At 39.6% G+C, this 24974-nt stretch overlaps 1 protein-coding gene across 2 annotated transcripts in view; it reads right to left on the minus strand.

Moving 5' to 3' along the window:
• Window positions 1-24974, minus strand: part of WASHC3 (WASH complex subunit 3) — a gene marked incomplete at its 5' end in the record, with an annotated part of 60089 nt that overhangs the window by 15393 nt on the left and 19722 nt on the right. The window lies entirely within an intron of this gene.

Raw genomic sequence — 24974 nt, forward strand, 5'->3', positions numbered from 1 at the left:
ATACAATAAAAATAAAGTATAAGAAGATTGAAATTGTTATTTCAAATTATATCAGTTTTCAGCTCATCAACGTACAAAACTCTTTACGTGCTAAATGAAATCATGTTAACCTGAAGTTCAGCCTTAACTAATATTTAGTGTGTTTTTACAGTGAATTGATGTACACTCACACAAGAAAACAATTATTTGTACTGTTCTGATTCAAGCAAGAATCACTACAATGTTTCACAAGTTTTTTACGGCACTGAGGGAGCAAACGCTGAAGAAAATATTAAATCATTCCCAAATCATGGCTTCTGAAATGAGTTCACACTTAATCTCTTAGTACCCTGTCCTCCTCAAAACAGTCTTACCCAGCCTGTCAACTTCACAGTGTTTACAGTATCCTAAAGATAAAACAAACAAACAAACCATTTTTTTCAGAGTAAGTGGATAAATAAAAATAATTTTGTTTGCTAAAATCAATCTGTTAATTAATAATCTGTTAATAAAGAACTAATGTAGCTTAAAGAAATCTTTCCCATTTTCCTGAGCTTTGTCATGCTACATCATTATGTGAGTTATAGTCATGACCAAAAGAATGCATCACCAAGAATTTGCTCATTTAATTCATTAGGCCAAAAAACGTCAACATACATCAACATGCAGTTGCAGACTATGGACAGTCACCTTTTCATTTGTGCAGTGAACAGCTATTGAACATTCTTTGATTATCCTCCGGCTCCAGGCACCTTTTCATTCGAGATCTTAATATTTTTTCAGTTCCGGTGTAAGCAGACAGGTTGCAAGCAATTCAAAAAATTTTCTTCTACCAAGTTGTATCATTTTAGCTGTGGATGACTCTTGTTAAATAATGCTATTTAAATTGTTACAATCAAATGCTAATCATAGAAAGGTATGGGTTGAAAGAGACCTTAAAGACCACCGAGTTCCACCCCCCCTTCCACAGGCAGGGACACCTCCTACCAGACCAGGTTGCCCAAAGCCCCATCCATTTTGGCCTTGAACACCTCCAGGGATGGGGCATCCACAGCTTCACTGGGCATCCTGTTGCAGTGCCTCACCATCCTCTGAGTGAAGAATTTCTTCCTAATGTCTAATCTAAATCTTTAACCTCAGTTCTCTTCCAGAACTCTTCCCTGCTTAACACTCTGAATTAAAAGTGAGTCTTTTTCTCTTTCCACTTTTACCTTGCAGCTCTGAAAAGATATTTTTCACACAGTTCATATTATTTCCAGCTGGACAGCTGCCAAGGCTCTTCAAGGAGATTTGTGATCTCCTGTCAAAAAGTTTTCAGAGACTTTTTCTAAGGCTTCCACCAGCTTCCCTCAGATGGAACTGGTTTGTCACAGCAGTTCCCAGACATACACCTTACACAGTGTATTGAACCTCTGCAACAAAATAAGCTGGTACTCCTGTACGCCAAGTATGTGTTAATAAAAATTGCTCCACGCAAGCCCTTTCCTACCCTGGGTTACAATGAGAAAAAAAAAATGGAAGTAATACCATCTTGCACCAGGCAGAGTCTCAAGCATGAAATTTCAAGAGTGCATATTAGTACAGTTCAGAACAATTTAAAAGAACTAGGAAAGGAAAGGAAAGGAAAGGAAAGGAAAGGAAAGGAAAGGAAAGGAAAGGAAAGGAAAGGAAAGGAAAGGAAAGGAAAGGAAAGGAAAGGAAAGGAAAGGAAAGGAAAGGAAAGGAAAGGAAAGGAAAGGAAAGGAAAGGAAAGGAAAGGAAAGGAAAAGAAACTTTTTTTTTTTTTGTTAACTCCTCCTAAGTCTCTTCTAGCCAAATTATAGAGTAAAAGAAGTTTAATCAACAGCAGCATTGTTCCACATTGCCTGTAAAAATGTGGTTGCTTCTTCCATGTGTGCTTTACATGTGGCATATTAATAAAATAGGGAAAGTTCCTTAAGGATTGTGACCACCTAAAAGAGATAAACCAGAGAAATAGAGGATAGTCTGTTTTGCACAGCACTCACATTCAACTTGTGTCTTATGTTCTCCACTGCTACATCACAGCCTGGCACAACAATCTTTGCCTTGGCCAGATCCAGCTGCTCAGCCTGTTTTCCCAAAGGAAGAGGACCTTTCCTTCCCAGGGAAAGCTGAACAGCCTGAGGCATGTCCCCCCACCGGGCAGATGATCAACCCTTCCTCCACTCTCCTGTGCCCCCACAGCCCAGCAGTGGCTGTGGATCAGGAGGAGGTTGGCTCATACACCCTTTTCCTCAGGTCGAAGAGGTCTGCTTTTGCACTTAGAGAGAAGCAGAGGTGTCTGCCTTAATCTATCTCTTAACCTTAATCCATTGAATACTCTGGTCAGAGTTGTGGTGAAGAAATCTGCACATTAAAACAAAAAATACCTCATTTAGAGGAGGGTCTCAGCCGTATGAGAAGACCTCTTTTGATTCACAGGCAGGAAGAAAGGAGCCAAAGAATGCAGGAATGACAGGACCAAAGAAAAGCAACTGGACTCCAAGGCAGCTTTTGGGGAGCTGCTCTCAGTTGAAAACTGTAAGAAACAATCCAGCACACAAGATCTTAGCAGGAAATAATATGATATTCACTTGGAAGACTGATCCCTGTGCGGGAAACAGGCCAACAGGGAATCTGTGAGGCAAGCTCCAGAGTCCTGTGGCAGGCACGAAGAGGGATTTTGGATGTGAGAAGACATATGGAGCGAGAAGAACTAACATTAAACTAGCCTGAAAGTGCTGAAGAGGAAAAAATATGCCAATATGTGAAAATTTTGATTGCAGCATGGATTACCTGAGCTCTCCAGAAAACACAGAAAATTAGAGAGTGAACAGAGTGAGAGTCTCACACTCAGAGCTCAGATAGTGAAACTTCAGCAGCAGAGGCAGATAAAAAGGCTGGTGGAAAGAAAAAAAGCTTTGCTTTTTGTGCAATATGTTCAGAAAGATTAAACCTTCACTCTCTGGAGTGCTTTATATTATACAGGGGTTACCTAGGTGCAACATAAGTCTAAATCCGTAAGAAAGGCAAATATGCAAGCAGCAGAAGGGAGGGCTGGATGAGCTTGGCGATGAGCTGAATGCAATCTAGCTAAGAAGTTTAGCTCTCCAAAATATATGTATGTGAGATCTTGGTCTGAGCATTGGAAAAGGAAGCTGGGAACTTTCCCTGAGTAATGTTTTCTCACCTGGCTTAGGGAAGCAAATTACAGTGCTCAATATCACTTTGTGTCATTGGGATCTACTAACCTCTTGCCTTGTAGACATACCATGTTGGCAAGTGATAGGACATGAGGAAATGGTCTCAAGTTGCACTAGAGGAGGTTTAGAGTGGACTTTAGGAAGAAGTTACTTGTGGAGAGCGTGGTTAGGAATTGAAATGGGCTGCCCATGGGAGTGGTGGGGTCCCCACCCCTGAAGGTGTATAAGAGGTGTGTGGACGTGGCACTCAGGAACATGGTTTAGTGGTGGGACTCAGTAGGTGAAGCTGATGGTTGGACTTGGTGATTCTGACGGTCTTTTCCAACGTAGACGATTCTGTGATTCTACAATCATGCTGGAGAGAAGAAACACTCAGCAGGGCAGGGTTGCTTCTGGGACACAACATAAGCCAGCTGTAGTGTGTTTTCGTTTATAAGGTTTCCACAGTTTTGGCTACAACTATCACAGCCGGGTCTGCCTTTCACTGCATTTGTGTGTGTGTGTGCACGCACCCATGTGGTCCGCATACACACATGCACAGCCAGCATTAGCACAATGAAGACTGACAGTGCTGAGAGTGCTGCATGTTGCTGCAAAGTACATAAATGACAACCATTTCTGTACTTTATAAAAAGAGAAAAAGCAGTTGAGGATATTTTAAATGAGATTTGGCTGTGTTTTCTGATTGGAAAGGTGATGAAGAAAGGGCTTGTCTTGCATTAAAAAAAGGAAAACAGGCAACTTCCACCTCTGGTATGTGCTTATTTCCATGTACACAATAGATGGCAGTAGAAGACCACATGATCAGGGTTTGTTTTTTCCACGTTCACTGAGAAATTATCACTGTTGCTAGCAAGTACAATAGTTTTATAGGTAGCTCTAGTTGGTTTTAATAGTCATTGGAGAGCCAGTTAAATGATTTTTTATTACTCCTCTGTGGAAACAAAGTCAGATGCAAGTTCTCTTGTCATCCCTTTCTGCCTCAAAGTAAATGTATTTTTCACTGCAACATTTAGTTTCATAGCAACTTCAATATTCAGATTAATTTAGCTAAGCCAAAGGAGCCGCTTGATGTAGTTAACAGTGGCACGAGTTGCAATTTGGCTTTTGTTATGAAGCCACTTGCTTTGGGAAGTTTCTCTTATCCCATTACAAAAAGGTACATTTTACTCAACAGTTTTAACAGGTACCTATCATTTCTACTAGAGCATCAGAAAAAGAGATAGATTTTATTTTCATGACACAACAATATAGAAAGGACAAACTTTCAACATTTCAAAATTACAGCTATTCTGCACCTAGAAACAGTGACATACCAGCTTGGTTGTAAAACAAATAAACAAACAAACAGAAACAAAAAACAAAACACCAACAACACCAACAATAAAATAAAATAAAAATAAATACAGATAATAAAATAAAATAAAATTAAAATAATAAAATAAAATAAATTGAAGGCAGCTGCTGTGTTTTTCCAAAATCCACTTTTGTTTACACATAAAGTCTGTTTTCAGTTATTTCATTGAGTGAGTAAACAGTTGGGTAGCATTTTTTGCATGTCTTCTGTGAAGTGTAGCAATAATCCAGGCCTCTGAACATCTATCAATTTACTTGGAATTATACAAGTTCAGCATTCTTGGTCTTAAATAAGCTATATTGAGTGTAGGTATTCCTCTAAAAACCCTCATCAACAGTGTTGCATGGATTTTTAAAAATAAATATTAAAAGTACTTTAACAGAATGTGAGTACTTTATTATCGCTACATGTTTTTAACAAATGGAATCTTTTACTCAACAACATGATTCCTCTCCCCATACATGCTCATAAAATTAATTATTATGTGGAAGTTGTATTTGAAAGAAGGCTTCTCTGATGAACATCTGGACTTCCATCATGAGCTCTAATCTGGGGAACAAGATCTCTGTAGTTCTACATTTATTAGAAAGATTAGCAGCTGACAGCTCCATGCAAAAAGGTCTCTTTCCTTCACTCGTACACTGCATTAAATAGTTGAAAAAAATTAGGTGATTTTCATGGACTTTTTTTTTTTTTTTCCTTTCAGTTTGAATTATTCAATAGTGTTTTGTCGTGGCTATAGGGAGGGGGAGACAGCAGCATGGATTGACTTCAGCTGGTGAGAGGGTCAGAGCAGGTTGCTCAAATGTTCAATGTCACATACATGGGCATCTCTCTGCAACAGGGGGTTGTTTTGTGTTGTTTCATTTGGCAAAGGCAGAAACCACACAAAAGTCAATAGAAACAAGCTAATTTCAAAGATCTTGTATAAGGCTAAGGAAATTCTAACCAGGAAAAAAGGAAATCACACTGGTAATGAGATACGTGTCTTAGCTTCTGTCTTTGTGCATAAAGGTTCTGTTAGATATCTCTTCATGTTAGCTAGAATATGGAACTATTTATTTCCTATCTGTCTGTGGGTGACTGTGTGATACAATTCTAGAGCAGTACTACAATTCAGAGGAATTATTTTTGTTCAATTCAACCAGATTTCCCCCCAAACATCCAATGTATAGATATTTCAAAAACCTTGACTACACTCCAATCATATGATCATAGAATCACAGAGTCTTTTGGGTTGGAAGGGACCTTACAGATCTCCTAGTTCCAGCCCCCCTGCCATGGGCAGGGACACCTCCCACTAGGTCAGGTTGCTCAAAGCCCCATCCAACCTGATTTTAAACACTTCCAGCGATGGGGCATCAAAACAAGGGTTTATGCTGCTAGGCATTGTCGTCCCAGCATTTCCAGGCTGGTTGTGTTTCTTGCTAGTAATCTGTGCTAGGTTTAATTTATATAGGTTACCTGGAAAAGTCAAAAATTGTTACTTCGGGAATACCATAAATATTGCTTTGTACAATTGCTTTTCTCTTCCCCAGGATAGTCCTTCATATTACAATAATTTATTTTCTTTTTTCCTTAAAAAGTTGTAAGTTGAATTTAATATAGATTTGAAGTTGGACTACGTTTATGTGTAAAATCTTTACTGCTTAGAACTGATTTTCACCATTGCTCTTGATTGCAATGTGGAAATGTAATGTTCAGAAACTCCTCCCAATGAAATATCACTCTGGTCTTGTAGAGAGCTAGGTAATCTTTGAAGATTAAAATTCAGTAGGAGATATGAACCTTTGCCTAAAGGAAAAGCAATTTTCTTGCTTCTAATCAACCAAAATCACATTACAAGCCTTTTACTGGCTTTAATGGTTGGTATTTCTACTGCTCTGCAAGTGCATACATTTTGCAAGTGCAAAACACCCCCATGGGGCCTGGGGATGTTTTCTGGATAGCTTCTGGAGTCAGTAGGATAACCTCGGCATGGGTCTGGAAAAGAAATTATTTCTCTGTTAGGAGTTTGAAGGAGATGTCAAGTGCTAAAACTATTTGCTTGTTCCACTCTAGATTCTTAAGCCCAACACATTTTCATGTTGAAAAACTGGAAATGGACTGTTCAAAATGAAGTGTTCAAACCTGAGGTATACCAATACCACAGATTGCAAAAGGATGTTGTTTTGACTAAGTCTCTAATAAAATTTAATTCAAAATTCAGTGCAAAAGCTATTGTGTGTAGAGCTCATCACAGTGTGGCAAGATGTGAGAAGTCCCCAAGTAGCTGTAACAGCCTTTGAAGCAACTGAGGAAATGGGAGCCAGGGTTCAGAAAGCACTCATTTTCTCAGGAGTGTGGAAGCTTTCCATTGGCACGAGTTTGTGTTGGTTTTGGGGGCACAGAGATGGCGCCATTTCTTATTTCTCCCTTTGTCCTCTGTCATTCTGTGTTACATAATACTCAATTCACACAAATTGTATTGGCAAACAGCTCTCCGAGTATGTTAGTATTAGGATGTGGTTTCTATGATTCTGTTCCAGAAATCATCCTTCTTCATGACAGTCAACAAATTAGCCTTACTTTCCTCCATTTTGTGGTCTCCATGCAATGCCTGGGGAATTTAAACCTATGCAGGTAGTAAGTCATGGGGGCTCTCTGACCTGACTGCCTACCAAAATCAACTCTGAACCAAGATCCTGCCTACAGCTGGCATGGCTGCTTAGTTTAAAAGTGTTTACACCAAATATTCGGGGCAATAATAGTATTATAGCAGAGTTTAGAGGGTGATTGCCAGTGCTGTCAAAGGGCGAAACTGACATTTTTTCAGTACCTTTCCTTGCCAAACAGCTTTAAAATTTGAACGTTTTTATTGTATTAGTGTAGCTTCTTAGTCGTGAACTGAATTTTAAACATGCTTACTGTTTAGGGTAGACAATACAAAATCCCTATTGCTACTTTCCTGGAATTTCAACCAAAAGGAATGGTATAACATTATATAATCAGATTTTTTTTTAAATCAACTTGCAGTTTTACATGGCATCTTATGTCTGCTCATGGCAGCCAGAACTGAGCATTGCCATTGAAAACAGAGAGTCATGGCAGTATATTCACTCCAAAAATACCTTCTGGTTGCAAAAATATTTAACAATGTTAGGCCAAAAGAGGAGTGAAAGGAAACTAAACAAAGACAGGCTTGGAAACTCTTCGTTGCAATGTCAGATAAAATTCAACATGGACAAATGCACAAACAGATAAATAAAAGAATATATAAGAATGTGGAATAAAAATGCAGCCCTGCAGACTGCTGAGTCTTGCTGGATATAGGGATGGGATGAAAAGGCAATGACTCTCAAACCACCTGGTTAAATTCAGCAAACAGAAAGCGCTGTGCAGGCAGCAAGCATTCAGCTCAGGTCTGGTGATGGACTCATCCCTCCCGCCTTTCTAGAAAGAATAGACAGGCTGCCTCTGTGCGTGTGTCTGGGTTCTGGAAAAACAGAGATCTCAGAAACCAAAATCCTAGCAGTACCATGGATGGGTTATTGAAAGCACCCCATAAATCATGGGAGCAGTTAAATGGTGCGGCAAGATGAGAATTAGTGATCTTATTTTCTTGAAAGTCAGCTGGAGATGAATGATTTTCTCTTACAATAAGTTATGTAACTTTAAGAATCGGCAGTTCTTCTGCATTTTTGTCACTTGCTCTAAGAACAGGAAAATTCAGACACAGAATTAATGTTCAGAAGCTGAGAGAACAGGTAAGAAAGAGGAGAGTCCCCACATAAGGAAATGGGGGGAAGAAAAAGGTAGGACTAAGACAGTTTGACTCAAAGCTGATGGAAATGAACACCTCACTTCCCCTGGCCTCAGTAGAAAAAAATAAAGAACTCTGTATTATCACATAATGAATACACTATCAGGGATACTAAATGACAGCAAATTACTTAAAGGAAGCAGAAAGCACTTGTTCTCCAGTTATCTGTTTCCTGATACTAAAGATCAAGAGCTTGGTAGGTTTCACAGGAATGAAGTTATCCTGTAACTGCAGTCAAAGGACCTGGAGAGGAGATACCTGCTGTTGACATGCAGCAGATAGGTCAGAGCCAGGAAGATTTTGCCCATCTGTGGGTTTTCAGTAAAGATTTTGGGATATCAGATCATGCTTGCATGTAAAGGTCCCCATGTAGCTTCTGGAGGGGTGACACCAACTTGTTTGGCAGTTTCAAAAGTGTTTTTTTTTTTTTTTTCTTCCAACAAAATGGAGGAACTGGAAGAGAAAGAGAGCTCTGAAATGAAACACTAAGGAGTCAGTTACACACAGTAAGATGTCTGGGGAGCTCTGCTCCTGTCCCCAGTGTCACATGGAAGCATCTGAAAAGGGTGTCACTGCAGCTGCAAGGAGGGTTTCTGGCCTGTGAGGTCTCCTCCACACCCAGCAGCTAAGTGGTAGCTGAAATACATCTCAAGGAGTGCACAGGAGCCCCTCGCATGACAAGGTGGGAAAACAGAAACCTCAGTGGGATCATAACAACAACAACAACAACAATAAATTAAATGGGGATGGTGTGGAGGGATGGGTTAAACTGGACATAAAGCAGATGCAAAGTTACAAACCTCAGCTGAGGACCAGTACTGATCTGGGGAGGAAAGGGGTAAGGACTATGCTGATGCAACTGGAAGAGCCACAAGGTAAATGACCACTGATCATAGCGTGTGTAATTAAGTCTTAAAACATCTGTCAACAGTCAGAAGGAGGATGGCAGCTCCAGCAGAAAAGGCAGGAGATGGCTCTTCTTATCTCAGTTTATCCTGGGCTGCATTAAGATCCAGCAAATGTGCTGTTGTACTTCATCCAACCAAACCTATGGAATTAATTCTCATCTCCTGGATATGCTGCACAGGCAGTAGCTCTGTCAGTCTGCAGCTAAACCACTGTTCGACGTAAAATACTGCTAATCTGAGCTCACCCCTTAGCATGTATTTGTTGGTGTCCCAATCGTTTATTTTTGGGTTATTGTGAATTGTCAGTGTTGTTTTCTTTATACAAGGGAACACATTATTCATAAGGTGCCAGACAACATCTTTATAATTATCATGAAGTCTCCTATAGAGAGTTTCCTGTTAACTTTCATACTGTTTTGAAGAAAATTCTTTTGAAGGCTTTTGTAGGCTCTTGTCCAACATATCTGGGGAGTCTGTATTTCAACATCTAGTTTTACTCTCCTTTAGAGTTTATTTATGGCCACTTTAGTGCCTTTAACTTCCTAGGATTTTAAAATATTTTTTTTTAACCAGTTTACTCATTTGAGATTTGCACAAATTTGAACAGAGACTAGCTGAATCGCTGGTAATTAAAGCATAATCACAAAACCTGTTCTTAAAACAACCTCATTTGCAGCTTGTGTTCCTTCCAGTGCTGTGTATAACACTCGCACAGAGCTTGCTTTGTTTCAGTTGCATACGGCTATACCAGAACTGTGCAGAATGTAAACAGGAAGCTATAGAGGCTGAAGTTTACAGCAGATTCTCTAAACAGGACATGAATTCCAGTGAAAGTTCCTTTCAGGAAACCTAGCCATTTTTGTCACTTTTTTTTTTTTTTTTTTCATTTACTTTTTTATTTTTATTTTATGTTTTTATTTTTTATTTTTTTAAGGATACAGATTGGTGTCATCTTTCCCCCACCAACTTTCCTTCCACTCCTTATCAGAACTGCAATTTTAAAACAAACTGAAATGAATTAAGCTTATGCTATTTCCTGGCTGCTTATAAAGGTCAGAACAGCTGACTACCTCTTGCATCTAAAGTTACAGTGAGGAGAGCAAATGTTTCTGTAATGAATCCTCTTTAACATGAAATACAGATCCAGTCATGTTCTGAAATATCCATTCCCTTGCTATCATTTAGTGTTCAATGCTTTTTTGGATTTTCCTTATTGTTCACAGTAACTCTTGGGCAGATGCAGTGCAAACTGCAGTTTTCCTCTGCCACTCAACTCTGTGCATAACAAGCTGCTTAGCATACAGCTCATTATTTCCTAACATTTAAATAGGGATAGTGCTGTTTCAAGTAAGGCAGAAATGACTAATCCCATCATACTACTGCCCAGGTAGCCGTAAGACAGCTTGTCTTTCTGCGGATCATGCTGCAGCTGACATCTGGCATCCCACACAGAAAGAGGATTCTTTGCCTAATGGTTGAAATGTTCTCAATCAATAAATACTTAAACATAGCTGGAAATTGGCAGAATATGAGGGGTCTCCTGTTAAGTAGGACATCTGCCTGCATAATATTCCAAAATAAGGCCCTAGGAAGGAAAATTATGAAGTGAGAAATTGTTTGTGTTAAGGCTAAAATGTTCAAAAAACAACTATTGTTATTAGATCTGAATTAGCTCCTCTGATGTTACATCAAACCTTATTAGCCCTCTTTTAGCAAAGAGCTGAGGCTGTTGCTTAACTTTCTGGAACAAGCCTTGAATTCCATTGTTTTTCAGAGGCTGTGGTTTGGTTCCCAGAACCAAAATGAATCTGATTCTTGAGCTGGCATATACCCGTAAAGCATTCCTAGATCAGGGCTCTGAAAAGGGAGACTTTGGTTTCAAAACCTCTTCCACATTAATGGGTTCCTTATGGGTGATAATGGTGCAATTAGGAGTGATGGAGAATTAGTCTGAGCTTAGCAGCCACCCTTTTCAGATTCGTTAGAGAGAAGGAGCAGAGACTGGGAGTCCTTCCTTTTGGCATCAGGAGGACATCGAGATCCAACCATGCTAACTGGTAATGACTGTGTTAAGAACGATGTTTACTCGAGGGCTTATTCAAAAACATCGACATCCTGTGGAATCTTTCCACTCCACTTGGATTTAAATCACATTCTGTTCCTGCCATGCTTATCTGCTCAGTGTTTACTACCTTGAAAAGGCCTTCGAGAGCCATTTGCAGGGGGAAAAAAAATTAAAAAATATATTTTTGGTTGACAGTTACTTATGAGGCAAGTAAACAGCAGTGTTTACAGACACCCTTTTTTAGGGTGCTACTTACTATGTAAATTCACCATGAATGCACATTGCTGATGGGGCTGGTCTGCATGATTGTTTTTTTCTGTTTGTCAACACCTGTCCAGCAGTTGAATGCATTAACTAAATTTTCTCCTGTCCTGCAAATACATCCGTGTTTATAGTTGTGCCTAGGTTTGTAGGCCTGGCCATGAGTTCTATGCACTGATGTAAAATAATAAATAAACATGAGCTTCTTTTGAAAAAAATGAACTAGCTGTACCATACGATGGCATAACTTTCAGGCTGTCACAGAGATCAAGCTGGATGGCACCAAGAGACTTGGGCTATCTACCTTGTCACACGGAGTTCATTAGCTGATTACAGCTGGCATGTGATTTATCATTTTAAATCTCTTATCCAGAAATAGTGTTTCATGTGAAGCAAAACTGACAAAAACATATTAATTTGCAAGAGAACCCAGAGCCAAAGCTAGTTTTGTGCTCAATTGCAGTCTGCCAAGAACTTCACGGTTCACAAAAGAGCTTGCTGATACCTTTATGACAACAGTGTCAAAATGACTTGTTGGGAAAATTTTTTAGCATTTATAAAGCTGAAAATGTAGAAGTCTTAGACAGCTGTCTTCATCAGGCCAGTCAGCATAAGTGATCTCATCTTTGTCCTAGCTATTGGAATAACTTCAAAACTATGTCTTACCTCATTAGGTAGCAACCAGAACTATGCAAATATCACCTGGATCATGTATCCAGATTTATCAACAATGACTGGTGAGTGAAAAGTTTTGAAAGTATCCTTTGTATAACATCCTTTTGAATGACTTATGTTTCTGCATCTCATGTAAAATCAATTGATATTTGTCTTGGTTTTCTAAAAGGTTACTTTCTCCTTTCTTCTTTTTTTTTTTTTTTTTTTTTTTTTTTTTTTTTTTTTTCCTGTTTGTATCAGTCTAGTATTTTAAATTATTCTATGCTACATAGGAACAGAAAATTAGAGAGTAGATGGCCCAAAATCAAGCAAAATGGCAAAAACAAACTCCCCAGATTATGCTGTGATTGTATTAGATTAGGAAAAGTCTTTTGAGAGCATGGACCAAAGCATCTAAATCCCATCTTCTGGAGCTCTTAAGGACAGCAAGGTTTCAATATTCATGTAGATGAAGCCCTTGGAGGCTATTAAGAACATGGGCTTCAAAGCACTTTCATTTTTTTAGGAGGTCATCCCAAAGAGTACAGTTTCCCTTCTCCATTACCCAGTCAATAAGCTTTCATAGGATCATAGAATCATTTAGGTTGGAAAAGACCCAGAACATCATCAAGTCCAACCGTAACCTAGAACTACCAAATCCACTGCTAAACCATGTCCATGTCATCCACACATCTCTTAAATACTTCCACAGACGGCAACTCCACGACTTCCCTGGGCAGCCTGTTCCAGTGCCTAACCACCCTTTACATGAAGAATTTTTTCCTGATATCTAATCTAAACTTTCACTGGCACAACCTGAGGCCATTTCCTCATGCCTGTCACTTTTCACCTGAGAAAAGAGACCGACACCTCCTTGCTGCAGCCTCCTTTCAGGTAGTTGGAGAGAGTGATGGGGCCTCCCCTCAGGCTCCTCTTCTCCAGACTAAACAGCCCTCGCTCCCCCAGGCACTCCTCATAACTCATTTTCTAGTCCCTTCACCAGCTAGTCCCTTCACCAGCTTCGTTGCTCTTCTTTGCACATTCTTGAGCAACCCAATACCCTTCTTGTGGTGAGGGGCCCAAAGCTGAAGACAATACCTGAGGTGCAATCCCTCCATGCCAAGCACAGAGGGACAGTCACCTCCCTCGTCCTGCTGGCCACACTACAGCTGATGCAGGCCAGGACACCACTGGCCTTCCCGGCCACCTGAGCACACTGCTGGCTCGTGTTCAGGTGGCTGTTGACCAACACCTCCAGGTCCTTGTCTGCTGGGCAGCTTTATAACAACCCTTTAATGTACAACCTGAAGCTTGGGGTTGTTACAGGGGCAGCACCTGGCACTTGGCCTTGTTGAAGGCACAGTTGGATGTGGCCCATTGACCCGTCCCATCCAGACCTCTCCTACCCTCAGGTAGATCCATGTGTCCACCCACCTCAGTGTCATCTCCAAATTACTGAGGGTGCACTGCCTCCCCTCATCAAGACATTGATAAAAACATTAAACAAAATTGTCCCCAAGACTGAGCCTTGGGGAGTGCCACTTGTGACCAGCCACCGACTGGATCTGAGTCCTCTCACAAGGCCCCTTTGGGCCCAGCCCCCAGCTTTTTTTTACCCAGCCAACAGTACATCCACCAAGCCACCAGCAGCCACTTTCTCTGGGAGAAGTCTGAGGGGAATAGCATCAAACACTTTGCTGAAGTCCAAGTGAACAACACTCCCAGCCTTTTCCTCATCCACTAGGCATATCATCTTATCATAGAAGGAGCTCAGGTTAGTCAAGCAGGATCTGCCTTTCATAAACCTGTGCTGACTGGGTCTCACCACCTGGTTGTTCTCTGCATGCTTTGTGTTGGCACTCATGCTCCTGAGCTCTTAGAACAAAGTACATTTGCTGCTTATGTTCATGAGGTTTAAGTTGTCACCTGTGAAAGAAGTAACACCACCACACAGAAAACAGATCTTCTGGTCTTAGTATGGATGCATAGTGGTGAAAGTAGCAATGAAGAAATTCCCTCCAGCTATGTTATATGCAACCTGATACTGTTCAGTACTAAACCTTTGGTTCCTGCAGCAGTTCGTAAGAAGGACAGGTGACAAGCTTTCCTCATGGAAATCTGCACCTTTGGTCAGCAGAATTCAACGAGAGTACACTAGAAAAACACTATAGTAGACAAGATTATTAAAGCAAAGGAAAGTCTTCTCAGGGAGTAAGGGAGTTTGGGGTGATCCCACTATCCTTAACTATCTGTACACCAGGCTACACCTCATCAGATGAAATAAAGCTGGTCTTTATAGGAATTACTCTTTTTTTTTTTTTTTTTCCAAACAAATGGCAACAGTCTGGGCAGCAAAGCCCATTCATTCTGAAAGAATACACCTAAACGCAAGAACTTAAAAGTATGTATTTAGTTCTTTTCTGGAGACAGGCCAAACAAATGAAGAAAATTAAACTGTAAACTCCATGAACTTTGTATGATGCTGAGATTTGTTTATAACAAAATGTTGAAAAAAAGACAGGAGCACCTATCTTCTAACATGAACTTTAAAGTGTAAAATAAATACATAGCTAAGAAGCAGTCAGGCCCAGGAATCCAAAACAAAGTTTGTTCAAAACGTGAGCAGAAGCACAGCTGTCACAACGCTGACTTTGCATTCTTCAGGTTTCAAAGGAAAGTCAAGTCCATCAGTATTTCCCTATCCAAGTAAATCGATAACCAGCTGTAGCTGCAGACACTGCACTCATTCACAGCCGTTCATCAGGGAGACAACAAGAATGTCAGCTGTCCCTGTGCAAAAAAATAACCCATGAAGAGTTGCAGTGATATTGCATTTCTGCCTTTCATATAGATGGCAAATTGGGGTTATAAATTGTCATAATTTCAGTTACAGTTTGGAAAAGTGATTCCCAAGAAGAGTTTGTGGGCCACCCTCAGAACCTCCAATACTCCAGGCTCCTGGCAGGCAAGGACAAAATTGTGAAGTTGACGGTAGTTCATTGCTTTAACTTTTAAAATTATCACTGATTCGGAATATTTTTTCTCTCAATTATTTTTCAGAAAAGCGAGTTATTTTTGTAGTGTTTTAGGTATTGCATTCAGTTTGGTTTACAGAATGTAGTTCAGGAAATGTATTTTTTGTCCTTACTATGTAATCAGCTACTGCAAATTGCCTGCAGGAAATGTGGAAATAATGTGTTTTTCCAGGGGCACTAACACTTTACCTGGGGAATACAGGCTCTATTTCACACTGTCTGTATTTTAATTTAATTTATTTAAAATAATGGGCAAAACTTTACGTAGTGTATTTCCAAAACGTTAATATGCTGACAGATCAATAATTAAAAAAAAAAAAAAAAAAAAAAAGAATTTGAGTAATTCTCTCCATTTGACTGGAAAGCAAATTTGCTCTCTGAATATTTGCTTTTATAATGTAGAGGCTGGTGGTGTTATTTTTCAAAGTTTTGCAGGCACATGAAAGAGGACAGGTTTGCCCAGTGCAACAGTAGCAGGAAGGATGGAACCACGCTACATTTACTTTATCTGAATTCACTGAAACAGTGTTCCAGTTGCGGTTTTAAAGAAACTGCAGGCCTGGGCTCCAGCAATGGCTGGTGGGCACCAGAGGACAGGGCAGCTTGCTGCGAGGCAGTGGGAGGGCTGCATGGGTCTGTCCCCAGAGCAATCCTGGCAAGTGGTGCCTGGGGCAGGCACCTGCAGGCTCCAGTCTGGTATAAAGATTTGTGCCACTAGTCAGAGCCGAGCACAGCAGGATCAAAAGCCGAGTAGATGTCATTGTGGTACACTTTGGAGACAAGCCAGTCTTCGCTGCTGTCCTCATCCTAACTTCCATTCTTCATTACTATAGATGTGGCGTGCAAGAGACCATTTCTCTTGTAAGCTCCTGTTCTTGTTCCTGCTTGCTTAGTTTTTGGTATATTGCTGATAACAGTTAGAGTGGCTAAGCAACATGACTCCTTTTCAAGTCTTGGGCATAGACCTGTTCTGGCACATGAGACCAAATTTCAGCTCAAGCTCTGGTGACCCTGAAGCCCTCACTCCATGAGGACTTGTACTTGTCCTGCCTCTGGTGTACCTAAATCAATGGGAGGCAATTGTTGCAAAATATAAAATTTAGTTTTGGAATTTTGTACTTTTAGCAGAAATTGAAGTCTGAGAACCATAAATTGTCTGGAAAGGTCTGAAATGTGGAAAACCAGAAATTCTGTAAGAGCTTGTCTTCAGTCCTCATTTATTAACATAAAGCAGCAAAATTTGGTTCTCCTCCTATCAGTAAAGCTTTTTTACTGACTAGTCTGACACATTGCTTGGTACCTTTAACCATAGGAGTCCTTGACCCAAGCTCTGTGTCTGTGATTGAAACAAAGGAATACAAAAATTTTAAACACTGAATTTGTTCTATTTGAATGTGATTTTTTAACACTTTTGGGCTGGTTGCCTTTAAAATAAGCAGTAAAGAAGCAAAAAGGAAAAAAAAATAATTGAAATTTAGACTTTTGCACTAAGGCAATTAACTCTCCTCTGTCCCACCCCCAGTCACCCTGTGCTTTTACTCTAGTGTTTATATTACCACTTGAGAATAAGTTCCTTATGATTTTGCTTTGTGGAAAACTATGTGCCAGCTTTTAAGCTTCTACAGTAAGATTTTATTTATGAGTCATTTGTACCAAAACCAGGCACTTTTGGAACTGAACACTGCCAAGTCAGGACATCTAACAAAAACACAACTGAAAATTTAACATTAAATCTTTTTAGAGCTCCTTACAGTGATTTGACAGCAGAAAAGCTCCTGTCTCTTGAGATATTCAGAATTTCATATTTTGTCATATGTTTGCCGAACTGTACTGAAGCAGTCAGATGTGTTCATCTGTGTTTACGTAGCATGTCTTCACTTTTGCAACAATTTAAGTATTATTATGCTTGTTATTTTAAAACAGGTGATGCCAATAAAATTATTGGAGGAGTCACCATCTAGCCACATGTACATGTGCTGATGTGGGACAAAGTTTTTCCTCAGTGGGAGCTCACACTTTCTGCTGTACCCACACTTTCATGGGATCTTATAATGTTAATCATGCTGGCCTAAGCTGCCCTCTCTCTGTCTTGCCATGATGAGTGTATGATCAGAGCAAGTGATGTCAAAAAAGCAAAGCATTCATACCTGCAAGACACTGTTGCGTAATCACACTTTTTCCTTGAACCTTTCTCATATACATAGAAATCATCTTCTATGTAGATGAGAAAAGGGAAGAACAGGATGATCTGTAGAACTTGGCAAATCTGTAATGTCTTCTCTGGTGCAATCTAATCCATCCTTTTGTAAGTACTGGTCCTTTTACTGCAAGGATGGTAGGAAAGATACTAAACAGATGGTACAAATATTATGTTGATGATCCTAATAAAAACTAGGAAGACTTTTTTTTTTTTTTTAATAGGCAAAATCATGTAACATAATATTTTCTATTTCCGTGTTTTAAATATGAGATAAAATACAGATTCTCTTCACCATTGAGTCCTCTTTGGTAATAAACTGCTTCTGGATTAAGTATAAATTTATATAAAAAGCTGCATATGTAAAATGAATACAAGTCTCTTGACTCCTATTTTCAATTTAAGACATTTGGGGTTAAAAAGAAAGCCAAAACATCTCACGGTGTAATATAAAAAGAGCAAAATACATCTTCATTAAAGCAATCTTAGCAGCTTTATGCTACTATTTCTGACTGACCATAAAAAAATCATAATATTTCAAAGGAAATGTGAAAAAATTACTCTTTTAAAGTTTCACGCAAATCAATTATACCTCCTTCCAAGTACTTTTAAGTCTTTCAAAACCAGAAAACTGGTTAAAAAAAAATGTTCTTTCTGGATCTTTCCATTAAATCTTTCAAACATTCATTTTGTCAGATAAATGGAACTCACTCACTGAACACAAAATATCTACACAAAGGCTAATATTTTTGCATTTGTGGAACTCAAGCCAGTGCCCCCATAAAGCTGAAATGAATGACACAAAGCCCTTCTGGTTGTCATTTGATTAGATTGCTTGTTTGTTTGTATGTTGTGATTTTAGGAAAAAAAAACTTTTAGTATCTCTGTGTTTCCACCTAAATAATTACAGAAAATGTGCTACTGTATGAGACAAACATCACCACTCTGACTTTTATTACTTGCTAATATCTTATTTTCTTATTAAGAATTCAAGTCACTAACCATGCTAGATGGAAAAATACAAGTTTACTAAAGGCTGCAACTGAGTTTTGACTATGAGGAAATGCAGTTCTAACTCATTTCCTCAAGTGCCTGCCTATATATTTGGGGATGGCCAAGATACACAATTTATACTATTCACACATTCTCCAAACTTTCAAAGTGGGATACAATTTTCTTTAATCCTAGATTTTTATTTCTTTCCTTTTTTTTTTTCCACTTTGTCTGCCAAAAAATGTGTTTAGAGGATGCATTGTAGGTGCCTGTGGCAACTAGGTATGTTTATCAGGGCATCTGTTGTTGCACCTTTTTACTGCTCTGTCAGAAAACCATTTCCTTTTATTACAATTGGAGTTTTCAGTTTTCTTTCAAGAAACCCCTCCAATACTCAGACAGCCTTTCGGTGTGTGCTATTAGTGCCAAAAAATAAAGCTTTACCAACCCTCTTCCCAACATCTAATTTATATGCACTGCTGCCCATTTTTTATTAGGTGTTATTCGGTATCTTTTCCACACTATCCTTCCCCACACAAGAAGAATGAGTCAATCCTTTTCTCTTAGTCTCTGCTGCTTATACGTATTAAAATTTCAAGCCAAAACTGGGCTTTGCAGCCATCATGCGTTTTTTCCCATAAACGTCAAGCTGCAATTTGCCAGTTTTAAAGCTACCTGTGTGACAGTACAGCCTGAACCTCCTCTGCAAATATACTGTGATTTGGGCCTTAAGTGTATAATTAAGCCCTATATGCCCATAGGGAACCTCACGGTTCATTCTCCTTTCTGGGCAATGGCATGGGGCACCCATTGCTTTTATGGCTTTTGTACACAGCACTCTGATGCTTTTAAGCCGAGGGGAACTGATCCTGACTTGCAGGCTCAGCTTGGCCTCAGACCTGTCTCATCTCTATAGGCTTGCCTGGTGTTTTGGACCCTTGGTCAATCTTGGCTGCTACCACCAGGCCCTCCCTGCTCTCCTCGCTGGGAGCTGTGGAACTGACCAGCCCTTGCTGGTGAGCTCCATGGCCTGCTCCTGCCTTGCCACCAGCCTCTGCTCCTGCTCGTCCTCCCTTAGGGGAAGTAGACCTGCTCCTACCGGTCCCCGACAAAGGCCTCCTCTCTGATCTAAACATGAGGACTCCATCTTGTCAAAAACATATATGTTTTAAAAATACAGATGAAAACAACTGACTTTTTCTCCTTAACTTGTCTTAAGAAGTCGTTTTGAAGGAAACTTGACAGAAACAAACTAACCCAAGAACATTTCACCCCAGGAGTTGAAGCATGGCAGCTCTAAAATTCTGCTTTAAGTGGCTCTGAAATTTTAATGAATCCTTTTGTGCCAATTTTCAAGAAATGGAACCAAGAATGAGGGGAAGAATGGAAAGGAGTGACCAGGAAAGGCAGTGAGGTTTTGTGAAAGATTCTGAGGAAACAAAAGGAGTCAGTTGGTCACTCTTTCCTTCCCTGTGAGACCCAGTCATTCCTATCAAAGAAACGTGAGCTGAAAATTGACTCAGGTTGCATGTGTAAGTATGTCATCTTGGTAAGTAAAATGGCGCCAAGGGTGCATAAAGTGGCAGTAGCTCTCCCCTCCCCATCTACCAGAGGTCAAAAAGATGGAGCCCTCCCTCCTGGAAAATTAAATACATTCAGAAATATTTATTGCCTGCATTCTGTTCAGCAATTATTGTTCTTTTTTCCTTTCTTCCTTCATTTGCACAAAGCACAGAACATTTACAAAGGGAATTACAGGTGGCTTCCATGATCCAGGAGAAGAGGAAAGGGACAGCAGCCTTAGGATGTTTTCTATTTACAAATCCTAACCAAGTTTTCTGTTTCCTCTCATGCAACTTTACAAAACAGTCTTGAAAACAACCACCAAGCCACAAAATTATTCAGCTACTACTTTTCCAACATGACTATGTAATAATTCAGATATTGCATGCCCCACTGTTTTGGTTTGGGAAATATTTATTTATATACCTATTTACTTATTTGTTTATTTATTTATTTTCACATTTGTTTTGTTAAGGGATGATTTTTGCAAGGCTGAGCTAATATATTTGTGATTTCCCTCCAGGACCTTTGAATTGAAGTGCTACGATGGAGAAAAACTTTTATGTGGTTTACCCCTTCCCTGTTTCTTCTTTTCTGATCTAGACCCATCTGATCTTGGCTTGTGACTAAAGACAAATACAGCAGAGCTGTAACTGTGGTGTAATGGTTTCAGTGATTTTACAGAAGGTTTCATCACAATGTTCCCCCGTTCTTCCCAAACTTGAGAAACAAAAAACCATAAACCAAAAAAAAAAAACACATTTCAGAGCAAGGTGAGGAGAAGCCAGGAAATGGTTTGTGATGGCAGGAATTAGGGGAAATTACTTGAAATTAGGAGTGGTAATGTGTATTGCTATCACCTCATGACTTAATGAACTTCAAAAACAAGCTTGGTTATTTTTAAAGGCCCTCAAGACAGCAGAAAAGAGAATTTCTGATCTCTGAAAACACCAAACAAATTTTACTGTTTTTTTTTCTTCTTCTTTTTCCTCATCAAATTACCAGCTGCTATGGCTAAAAACAATCCCTGCCATCATCTATTTTGCTAATTCTTTGTTTTTGGAGAAGAAGAGTGTAACTTGTAGACCAAAACCTTATGTAGGTCACTAAGGTTGCATAAAACACTGTGTAAATGCTGTCATAAAACCAAACAAAGCAAAATTGCCGTAAATAACATGTGGTTACCATTTGTTTACAATTTAGTCCAGCTATCAAAACAAGTTAAACATTTTGATAAATGGTTCACAGTCATTTTGTTAAGAACACAGTTTAGGGGAGGTATATCCCACATCTGCTCTTTCAGCGTCAGCAGTTGTGTCAGCTCCCTCTGCTTGGGCAGTACGCAAGTCACCAGAGCTCTTTGGGGTGAGCCTGAGCAGGCCAATTGTACGTGTTGCTCACTGAGGCACTTTTCACTGAGGAGCTGATTCTGCTGCAGCCATCCTCATGTGTTAAAAGAAAAGGAAGTAATGCAATGAATTCTCTCTTCGTTTCACTTATTTTTCTCTGAAAGGATTTATAAAGAGTAGTGGGATTTGGGGTTGACAACACATCATTTTCTTAGTACACAAATGACTTAAGATCAGCAATTATAATTTGTCTGGAGGATAAACATGAAAATATTCTGCGCTAAATAGCTGTTGGAAGTGATGTGCAGAGGGGGAATGTCTGGTTGCCTGTGGAGGCTGAAGGGAGGATTGCTTCAAAGCCAAGTTTCAAATATCATCTGTTTTCACTATAACAGTATGTAACAAAACAAGCCTCAGTAAAATTTTCATTTAAGTGGGAGAGAATTTAATTGTTTTGCTTTTTTTTTTTTTTTTTTTTTTTTTTTTTTTTTTTTACTGTCATCTCTCCACTAATTCAGAAAGATGTTTGAAGGAATTTTGTTTGCTTGTGTCTTGGACATAAATAAAGAATGAGCACTGCTCAGGAACCGACAGAGTGTTGCAAACTGGAACTAAAAATGTAAACATGTTGGAAAGGCAGGAGTGTATATGTGAGATTGTGTTTGTCTAGATGCATTTTTGTGAAGTGAAAGAGTTTACCTAATAAAAATTTTCAATCTATGGAAAAAGACTTTGTTCATAATCTTGTTAATGATCAATGAGTGTTTTTTTTTTTTCTCCCCATTTTACTGTTTTCATTTGTAGGCTACAAAAAATGAGATCAAGCCAAACTATTAAATGAAGGCTGGTACTAAAATGAATTTGTTATTCAAACTTAAAATCAGGAATCCTGTCTATTCCCTAGCTGTATGAAGTGCACGTACTATTGGAGAAAGGACATAAACTGGATGGGTGGACAACTGCATGCAACTGACAGATGTGGAACCTGAAAGGGAAGAGCAAAATGACTGCTGATTGTAAATCTATTATGGCAGCATGATATTCTTGGCAGGTGACCCCTGTGTAATAAAGAGACTCATGCAATGAGGATGCATGCTGGAAAACGGCCAAAGTATGGCATTCAATGTTGTACATTTGATTGTGTGATACCAATAGTGGCTATAGCTTGATGCGTGCTCAGTATGTGAATAAAATGGTAGTTAAGATGCCCAACAGAGACATACTAAAATATAATAGCCAAAAATGTGTCAGAATATATTTTTTAAAAGGAAAAAGGAAGCCTCTCTGGGGAAAAGGTGTGGTTCATGGATCCTGGAGTTAGGTTATTGGGTCAGCAGAACCCCATTGTATATAATCTGACAAATCCCCCCAGACTGACAGTGCATCCATTACTTATCACACTGCCCTCACAAAGGCATCTGATGAAAGAATCCAGAGTCAAATACTTGGGCAAGATTGAGCAATTCAGTCCCTGGGAGAGGTGAGATTAGAAACACAGTGTGCAGTAGCCAGCTGGGGCCTGACTATGGGTAGCTGTACTTTGTGCTATTGGTGGCTGAGGCTCATTGTAATGCCTGGAAATCCTGTGGAGGGCAACAGCACGTCATGGATCAAAGGGATGGATACCCAGGAGAGGCAGGTCCTGGAAAAAAACGGCTAGAGCAGTGTGTTGTTGTATGCATGACGATACAGAAACATTATAGAAATGGAAAAAAAAATCCAGAACAGGAGAAAGACAAGTTGTGTTTTGCAACCCGCTCTGTTTAAATGGCAAAATAAAAGTTTTCATTCCTGCTTGATTTTCTGAGGACTGCCTTACAAAACACTAGCACGGAGTGGTCCACTTGTGAGCACAGTATAAATAATTCCTGAAGAGAGCTGTCCTATTGTTTCTGTCCTCTCTGCCAAAGCTTCAGTCTCCACCAAAACATGTCATTTCTCTTCAGCCAAACTGATCAAATTTTGAAAAGTTTTCTGGTAACTATGCACTTGCTGAAAGACATTCAGGGAAATTAACACAAACAGATTTCCTATTGAGCTCTAACATGGGCCTGACTGGCTTTGAACTCTAAGGTGCAAACAAACTCTTCAGCGTTCATTTCCCATAGCAGGGCTACAGGCCACGGCCTCGTGCTCACAAAGCCTGTTGGATACAATGGAAACCCTGCTTAAAAACCTCATATTCTAGCTGCTGGACAGACTGGCTGCCACCAGTAATAATTCCCCTGGTAATGGATCAGTAGGGTGCTGTTCTGCTAATCGACAGAAAGTCCATGCCAGAAAGTCCATGAGGCCACTCTAGAACTGAGTTAGGGCTGCAACTAGAGAGGCCTTAGAGACCTGCAGAGGTCTAAAGGTTTGTGGCGGATGAGAGGGTCTGGCCTTAGAGGAGGCACATACATGGTGCTTTACAACACCTCTTTCTGATATAGACAAGTTAAGGCCCAAGATGGCTTAAGGATCGAGCCAGGAAAGCAGCCTTTATTGCTATTATGTTCTCTCTCACCTACCCACCTACTTATTTTCATCAAACCTTTAGGGATCTCAATTTTGATGTTCCACCAGAATAGGTCAGCTCAGCAATGTTTGAAAAGCAAGGATGGCAGAAGGATGGAATAACAATTACAAAGCTTAACATTTACAGCAGAAGAGGAGGTAGACACAAAAGCACAGTCAGAGTAAAGAGAAGTCACAGTAAAAAAAAAGCTAATAATCACTCCCCACCCATGGTATTTTAACTGTACTCAGCTGCTTTGTAATGGTCTTCTTGATAAATCAGATGCTTTTGTGCAGGCAAGCTTTTGACATCAGTTCTCTAAAATCCACCAAACACATCATAAAGCATTATGAACCATTCTTCACCCAATCAATTATTAAAAAAAAATATTGGCTGCCGCCTATTTCACCTTTTGCCTTTGATGATGCCAGGCATCATGCTGGGTAAACAAGACAATGTTGTTCAAGGTTTCTTGGAAAAAAATCTCCATTGTTATTATTTGGCAGTCACTAAATTCACTGTACTGAGGAAATAGCAAATGATAAAACGGAGACAAACAGACACTCCTCATTTTCTCTGTTCATCCCCCTCTCTACTTCTACTCTACTTTAAAACTGGACGTAGAAGATCAAAGGATCATGTCAGCATGCAAAACTTTTCAAAGGGCTGTTGGAAATCAGTATGGAGAAATCAACAATGTAAGACATTAATTGTGAACAGTTTAACTATCACTGGGGAGAGATTGTCCATACCCCTGAAAAATGGTGTAAAATGTGCTACAAGAAATCATATGTGGATTATGAACTCTGTTGGAAGTGTAAAGTCAATGCAACATTAGAGGTCATGTGTTTAAAAGCAAAAAGGATAATCACCGTTCTTAGGAGAGTTATCATTTTTAACAGGCCTTGTAATTTTTTCCACTGTTCAACTCTTAAGAGCAGGGTAATTCAAGTGTACTCAGATTCTCACCACTACAGGTAACATGGATGGTAACGTTTGTTAAACTGGTGACAGCAAGCATCTCACATAAAGTACTGTTCATATTAATGTAAAAAAATACTCCCAGATCTCTTTCTTCTGATCCGTCCTTTCAAGCATTCAGATGCATGCT

This window comes from Aythya ferina (assembly GCF_964211825.1).
Source record: "Aythya ferina genome assembly, chromosome: 1".
NCBI classification, from domain to species: domain Eukaryota; kingdom Metazoa; phylum Chordata; class Aves; order Anseriformes; family Anatidae; genus Aythya; species Aythya ferina.